This window comes from Myotis davidii, unplaced genomic scaffold, assembly GCF_000327345.1.
Source record: "Myotis davidii unplaced genomic scaffold, ASM32734v1 scaffold159, whole genome shotgun sequence".
Lineage (NCBI taxonomy): Eukaryota > Metazoa > Chordata > Mammalia > Chiroptera > Vespertilionidae > Myotis > Myotis davidii.
This window is the reverse complement of record NW_006291231.1, coordinates 5835608-5843254: the sequence shown is the minus strand read 5'-3', so window position 1 is coordinate 5843254 and position 7647 is coordinate 5835608. Positions and strand designations below refer to the sequence as shown.

At 39.9% G+C, this 7647-nt stretch overlaps 1 long non-coding RNA gene across 1 annotated transcript in view; it reads left to right on the top strand.

Annotated features, from left to right (window-relative positions):
• Positions 1–4633: 4633 nt before the first annotated feature.
• The window catches only part of LOC102760058, a 41069-nt gene continuing 38055 nt past the window's right edge, over positions 4634–7647 (top strand). Inside the window, exons 1-2 of the long non-coding RNA XR_001513973.1 lie at positions 4634–4718; positions 4826–4960. This is a non-coding gene — a long non-coding RNA (uncharacterized LOC102760058). The remainder of the gene's footprint in view (positions 4719–4825; positions 4961–7647) is intronic.

The window sequence follows — 7647 nt, the reverse complement described above, 5'->3', positions numbered from 1 at the left end:
AAACAGATACATTTTCATATTGTGGGTATGTTCCTAGAGCTAAGAATGTTATGTTGGAAGGTAAATACATTTTTAAAATTACCAAATTTTTCTCCATGAAGGTTGTACCAATTTGTATTTCTACCAGAAGTGGATGAGAGTGGCTTGTTTCCTCACAACCTCTCCAACAGAGTTTGGTGTTTTTACATTTTTATTTTCACCAGTTGGATGAGTGAAATATAGTTTTACTATGTACTTTTCTTACTATGGGTACAGTTGGATACTTTTAAATTTTAAGTTTGAGTCAATTTTTGTGAATTTATTGTCTTGCCCTTTTTTCATTGGTGAGGAGTTACTTTGTTTTGCTTTGTTTTGGGTTTTTGTTAAAAAAAAACCCCAAGGATATTTTTTCCATTGCTTTTTAGAGAGACTGGAAGGGACAGAGGAGGGAAGGGAGAAACAGAAACATTGATTTGAGAGAGACACATCGATTGATTGCCTACAACACGCACTCTGACCAGAGGTGGGGAGCAAACCCATAACCCAGGTACATGCTCTTGACGAATCAAACCCACTACTCTTCAGTGTGCAGGTTGATGCTCTAACAACCGAGCTGCACCGGCCAGGGCAAGTGAGTTATTTTTTGTTTTTGTGTTTTCCCCCTGATTTTTAAGATTTATTTTTATATTAAAATAAATACTAGCCCTTTATCTGTTATATATATTACAAATATTTTTTCCAAATTTGTCAGTTGTCTTAGATTTCCTTTTTATCATGCTTGTCTGCATCTGTTTTTCATATTTTCTTTGCAACATTGTAAATGTAAAATATGAAAAATAATCTATATACCCATACATATTAGTACCCACTTACTAATATGTAGATATATCATTTTTCATTTTCTTCTATTTCATTTTTGCATATGGATTTGGAATCATAGTTAGAAAATCTTCCTCTACCATTGTTTGACTTTTACTTTATCTGATATCAGTGTTGCTGCTCCTGCTTTCTTAGTGTTGCCATTTTCCTGGAATACCTTTGACTATCCTTTTATTTTTAGCCTTTCTGTTTTATGCATGTCTCTTGAATAGAGCATACTATTTAGTTGGGTCTTTATGAAAGTTGAAAATCTTTCCTTTTGATAAGCACATTAAACCCTTCCACAATTGTTAACATGAATATGCTTGTTTTCAATTATCAGACTTATGCTGTAATAATTCATTGTTTCTCTTTATAATGTGCTTGCTATGTTTTATATTTTAAAAAATCCCTAAATTTGATATTTATGGAGGTTAACATTTTTGTTTTAGTAGTTATCTGTGCTTACAACTTGTTTAGTGCCCTTAGTTCCTTATTTCTTTTATCTATAATTTGTATTGTCAATTTTTAATAACATTTCTTAAATTTTACTTATCTAAATCACAGTTAATGAGTTTATTCTACTTTCCTTGTTTTATCTCCATCCTCCTATTTTTAGATGCATTGTTTTTATGTTATTGGAACATACAAGGCATAGAGCACTGTTACGTAACATTACAAGCCCGGTGCACAAATTCGTGTACCAGTGGGGTCCCTAGGCCTGTTCTGCAGGACCGGGCGGAAACTGGCTCTCGGACATCCCCTAGGGGTCCTGGATTGCGAGAGGGTGCAGGCCAGGGGAGAGACCCCACTGGTGCACCATCAGGGCCGGGAGGGACATGGGAAGTTGGCCAGCGAGTGAGGGACATGGGAGGTTGGCCCACGGGAGGGCTCCAGTCGAGAGGGTGCAGGCCAGGGGAGAGACCCCACTGATGCATCATCAGGGCCGGGAGGGACATGGGAGGTTGGCCAGCGAGGGAGGGACCACGGGAGGGCTCCAGTCCCGATCAGCTGAACCCCAGCAGCAAGCTAACCTACCAGTCGGAGCGTCTTCCCCCTGGTGGTCAGTGTACATCATAGGGAGCCATTGAGTGTCCTTAGCATATCACTAGCATATTACGCTTTGGTTGAACAGACGATCAGATAACTGGACACTTAGCATATTAGGCTTTTATTATATAGGATTGTTCTTAGTTTTAATCTTATTTTTGCAATTAAGTTATATTAAAACTAAATTGCTAAAGTTTTCCCACTCTTTTTTGTTTGGATGAAGTTTAGTTTCTAGTAAATTCCTCTGAAAAGAACCATGGGAATTCTTTGAGCCCTTGATCTTTAAAATACTTTTCATGGTTTTTATACTTAGATTGTGAGTAGATTTTAGGATTATGGCTTTCTCAATGCTCCTACCCCTCTTCTTTGTGGCAGCTAAACTCTTCACTGTATGTTTGGTGAATCTTGCTTGGACTGTTTCTTGCCCCTCCCCAAGTCTGGCTGCAGGATGGCCTCCTGACTCTTCACACGGGCAGAGTGTATTTCCTTTACCCATGCTACAGTGAGTCTTTACTTGTGTCCTGACTGACAGTATCTGATGATCTTACAGTAGCTTAAGGCTTTTTCCTCAGCAGGGAAGAAGGATCCTGGTGGGTATTTCCTCCCGATGAACAGCAGCCTTTTCTTTCACCATCAAGGACAGTGTAATCTTTGCTCTGCCCCCCCTCCCCCCGTCCTCTTAAGTGCTCTCTGTAGTAGGTCCATGGAACTCCCATGCCCCAAAGAGTTCTTGACATCCCTAAATAATTCTGTAGTTCCACTAATACTTTTTATAGGTTTATGTTCACCTTTCTTAACCATCTGGAATATACCCCTGTGTATCCTGGCAGAGATTGGCAAACTGCTTAATCAAGTCAATTAGTACACAAGTAATCAACATCTCTCAGCCTCTCTTAAAGTTAGGTTGTGGTCTTGTGACTTAAGAATTGCTTGACTGGAATATGGGCGGAAACTTTATAAAACATTTCCAGGTCTGGCCCATAAAATCCTCTTCTATCCTCCAATCTTCTTTTATCCCTCAGATGGATGTGGGTTTCTAGGAAGACATTAGAAGACCCTATTTTTAAAATGAAGAAACAGCCATCAGTCTGGGAACCTAAGTGACTGAGAATCATGGTCATCAACCCTTTCCTCCACTTAAGCCAATTGGATTTGTTATTTAAAAAAACAACAAAAAAACCCCACTGTGCCCTGACCGATTTGGTTCAGTGGATAGAGTGTCGGCCTGCGGACTGAAAGGTCCCAGGTTCGATTCCGGTTAAGTGCATGTACCTTGGTTGCGGGCACATCCCCAGTGGGGGGTGTGCAGGAGGCAGCTGGTCAATGTTTCTCTTTCATCGATGTTTCTAACTATCCCTCTCCCTCCCTCTCTGGAAAAAATCAATAAAAATATATTTAAAAAAACAAACAAAAGAAAAACACTGTGTTAAATTAGAAAATTGGGTATTTTTTTAAAACAGGACAGGTATCATTACTCTGACACAGAAGTTGTTGCTACAAGAATTCCATTATTAAAAAAATCCAAAACACATGGCATTAGTCCAACAGATAGTCAAGATAAAAGCTAATATCCAGAGTGAGAAAACAAATTTGTGTCATGCAGTGATTCAATGATTGTTCAATGGTCATTTGCAATTAGAATGTGGATCACATGTCTAGGGAACACTTTGCTCTAGGGAATGAGGTTAGAAAATGGAATGTTGGTAATGAATGTTGATTGTTATTACCTACATTTATCAAGGTGATAGAAAAAAAATATATGGGATGTGGCAATAATTTGTTACTTTGACAGCATGAAAAACAAAATGTAAAATGATGGAAAAGCATCTAGTCCCAGATGATAGTAGATATACACAAAAGTCCATGAAGACTTCTGGCTCCACCATTACATACCTGAGTAAAGGTGTGGCATTTCCTCCTAAACATGATGGTATGGGGCAAAGGAAGAGAAAAATAAGACAGGCTTGAGATTTACATTTAAGAAAAGAACTTTGGGAAATGCTACTAGCATATGTAACTGAAGAGAGAGAACTTTCCCTCAAAAAACAATAATCTGCCTATTTGTAATGGCAATGAAATTGTAAGCCAGCACTTCAGCAGCCTAAAGATGCTCTGTCATTAAAAGTATTTGGGGGCTCCCAAACTTGCTCAGGGAAGTTTATGAAAACTAAAGTTTACAAAAACTGTAAAGTTTATGAAAACTGTAAAGGACCCCATGGAAGGCATAGTCCCCCTCATTTATTTTGAATATGACAATGGACAAAAGAGAACCTGCATAAGGGTAAATCCAGGGCTGGGAAGAACATTTAAATAAATAGTTTCTTCCACCTAACAAAGTTCAAATTAAGGAGATGTCCCCACTGCTATATCATAGGGACCTCAAAATGCCTGCCAGATCGACCAGTGCCTCTGTGTGTCTCCTATACTTCTTCAACATAGTAGGTTGAGCCAGGTGGCAGTAGAGAGGTTTCTATAACTTGTGTGTTTAGTGCAAGTGTCACTGAACCTTAATGGGCCATATTCAGAACTGACAGAAAAAAAAAACCATGTGTCATTCAGAGCTCTTGGACTTGGAGCTGGTTGCAATAACTAGGTAGAATTTTAGATTGTCTCAGTTGGGGAAAGAGGAAATGTGCTCTAGATTTGGTAGGACACTTAGTAACCAGAAGGGCATACTGCATTAAAAACTTTCTAAGAAAAAAAAATTATAGATATATAAAATATATAAATATTTTTGAGGGTCCCGAAAATATATATATATATTTTCACTGAATCTTACTTTTCTTTTCCTTAGGTAACTGGCTAAATTACATTCCCCAGCCTCCTTAAAGGTAGGCAAATGCTAGCCAATGGAATATGAGTAAAGATGATTACATGATTTTCACTTGTCCCACAAAACTTTCCTAGCATTCTCCCATATTTCTTTCCTGTTTTCCAGCTAAATGTTGACATCTTGGGCAGCCTTGCAAGAGAGATTTTGAAGATGGTGACATTTCTATAAACCATAGTTACATTGAGAAGATCCCCCAACCCTATACAACCACCTACTGAACTTTACATGAGCAAGAAATCAGTGAGTACTTGATTAAGTGACAGATTTAGGGTATTTATCTGTTTCTGCAGCTAGGGTTATTTTAATACATGTATGCTATGTGGTGAGGATCTAACTATTCTATGTTTTTCGAAATGAATATTGTCCTAATGTTATTTCTGAGTAGTTGGGTTATTCTTTCTCTACAGATTTGAAATGTCACTGTATAATCACGACGTGCTTCTATGCTCTTTCTCTTTTTCACTTATCCATTTCTCAGATCCAGTGTTACATTTTAAATTATTATAGCCTTGTATTTTCTTTAGATACTTAGTTTGTTTCACTCTTATCTTTTTTTTTCTTCTCAAAGTTTTCTTGGATATTTTTATTTCTTTTCTTTTTACAAAGAAATTTTAAATATAACTTTTACATTTTATTTAACTATAGCTTTTAAATTTTATTTAAATATATATTAGGATATTACTTTTTTTTAGCTTTAACTGTAATTTGAGACTTTTCTTTTCAAGGGGAATGTATTTGTGTGTCACATACTTAGAAAAACAGTCATTTAAAGAACCAGGTTTGGGAAACACTGAGAAGTATACCATTTTCTGGGAGAGTCCCAGGCCCATTGCAAAGATTCACAAAGGCCCTGACTTCTCCAGGGAAGGAGCCTGTTTTGCTCAGAGTTTCACAAACTGATTTGACCTGGGAACCCTTCCTTTTCCTGAGGAACATTTACAAGTTACCACTGAACCAGTCTCCTTCAGGAGGGGAACAATGAGTGGTTGACTATAGAATCCCTTAAAGCTGATGCTCAGAGAGGACAACCAAAAACTTGTGGGAGAAAACTCTCTACTTCCCATTGGTGACAAGGCAGCGGTTCTCAACCTGTGGGTCGCGACCCCTTTGGGGGGGTCAAACAACCCTTTCACAGGGGTCACCTAAGACCAACGGAAAACACATATATAATTACATACTGTTTTTGTGATTAATCACTATGCTTTAATTATGTTCAATTTGTAACAATGAAATCGGGGGTCACCACAACATGAGGAACTGTATTAAAGGGTCGCGGCATTAGGAAGGTTGAGAACCACTGAGCTAGAGTGTCTCAGAGAACCACAGAAAGGGCTCAGGGTCAGGCAGGTCAAAGAGAAGCAGACCCAGGAGTGACCAAGGGTTTAGGATGTCAACTTAGAACATCACCAGAGTGAGAAGCTCATGTAATCTCAAGCTGTTTTAAAAGAGGTCATGCCAGAAAGAAGAAGGTGACTCTTCTACTACTCTCCCATTTCCAGAATTGGCCCTGTTCTAGACATCATGCCTGGGGAAGGGCAAGCAGTGTGGAGAGAGGTCAGGAACCCATGTTATAAGCAAGAAGATTTGAAAGAAATCAGTGGATTGGGATAAGATCTTTGCCTTCAACCTCTACAAGCTGTCATGGCAAAGGGAGTGGATATGTTTGGAGCGGGCTGAGGGGTAGGTTTGGGAACAAGGAGTAGGGGGTGTGGGGTAATAGACTGTCCTAATGGTACCAGGTGAAGGCGTACACTTCTTCCTCTGGAAGCAGCAAGCAGGGGCTGTGCTTTCTTAGGCAGCCTCAGGGAAGGGGGTGGACAGAGGACCCCAGAAGGAGAGAGAACCCAACCTTGGGGGTAAAAGGGCCTGGCTCTGTCACTTCCCAGCTGTGTGACACCAGGGAATCATTGAACCACTGCAAGCCTTAGTCACCCTGGCTGTAAAGTGTCAGAACTCCTTCCTCATAGCTTTTGGTGAGGATTAATGATGTGGAAGCACCTCACTCTGATGCCTGGAACATAGTAGGTGTTCAAAAACAGTTATTGTAACTGTTACTGCTGCTATTAATACTGTCATCTCATTACCAGTATTATTACTGTTGCCACCACGATTACTGTTGTTACCGCTCTCTGATATCACTACCGCAACTACCATTACTAGTGGTGCTATTACCAGGACTACTTCTGCCACCATTGCCCACACTATTACCACCATTGCTGCTGCTCCGATCGTTAGCATTCAGCATCTGCTTCTGTTACTTTTGCTTCTACTATTGGTACTTTGGAAGTTGTAGGAGCCAAGTTTAAATTCTCGCCCTATCCCTTACTAACCATGTGGCTTTTGGCAAATTATTTAATCTGTGGCTCATCTGTAAAATGGGTGTAATAAAAATTGTGACCAACAATGAGATTATTTGGGGGATTAAAGGTGTTAATAACTATAAAGCACTTAGGAGAGGGCTTGATTCCCGGTAAGCTCTGGATAAATTTAAGTAAGTAAATACCTCTACCAGTGTTACACTTCTCTTCTTGCTGCCGTATTCTCACTGGTATTTAGCAATGGGAGTATAGCAATTACTGTTATTACGTCAGCTGCTGTTGTTACTTTCTGGTCACGCATTGTGTTCAGCACCACTTCTGCTACTTCCTGGGCTTGAGGCCTGCCATGCTCCCTGGGACCTGCTCACTGGAGCCCAGGCTGCATGGCAGGATAAGAAGTGATGCCCTTGGACCGCTCCGGTTTGGCTCAGTGGATAGAGCATTGGCCTGGGGACTGAGGGTCCCGAATTCAATTCCGGTCAAGGGCATGTACCGTGGTTGCAGGCTCCTCCTTGGCCCAGGCCCTGGTCAGGGCTCATGCAGGAGGCAACCAATTGATGTGTTTCTCTCACATGGATATTTCTCTCTTCAATTTCCCTTAGAAATTAT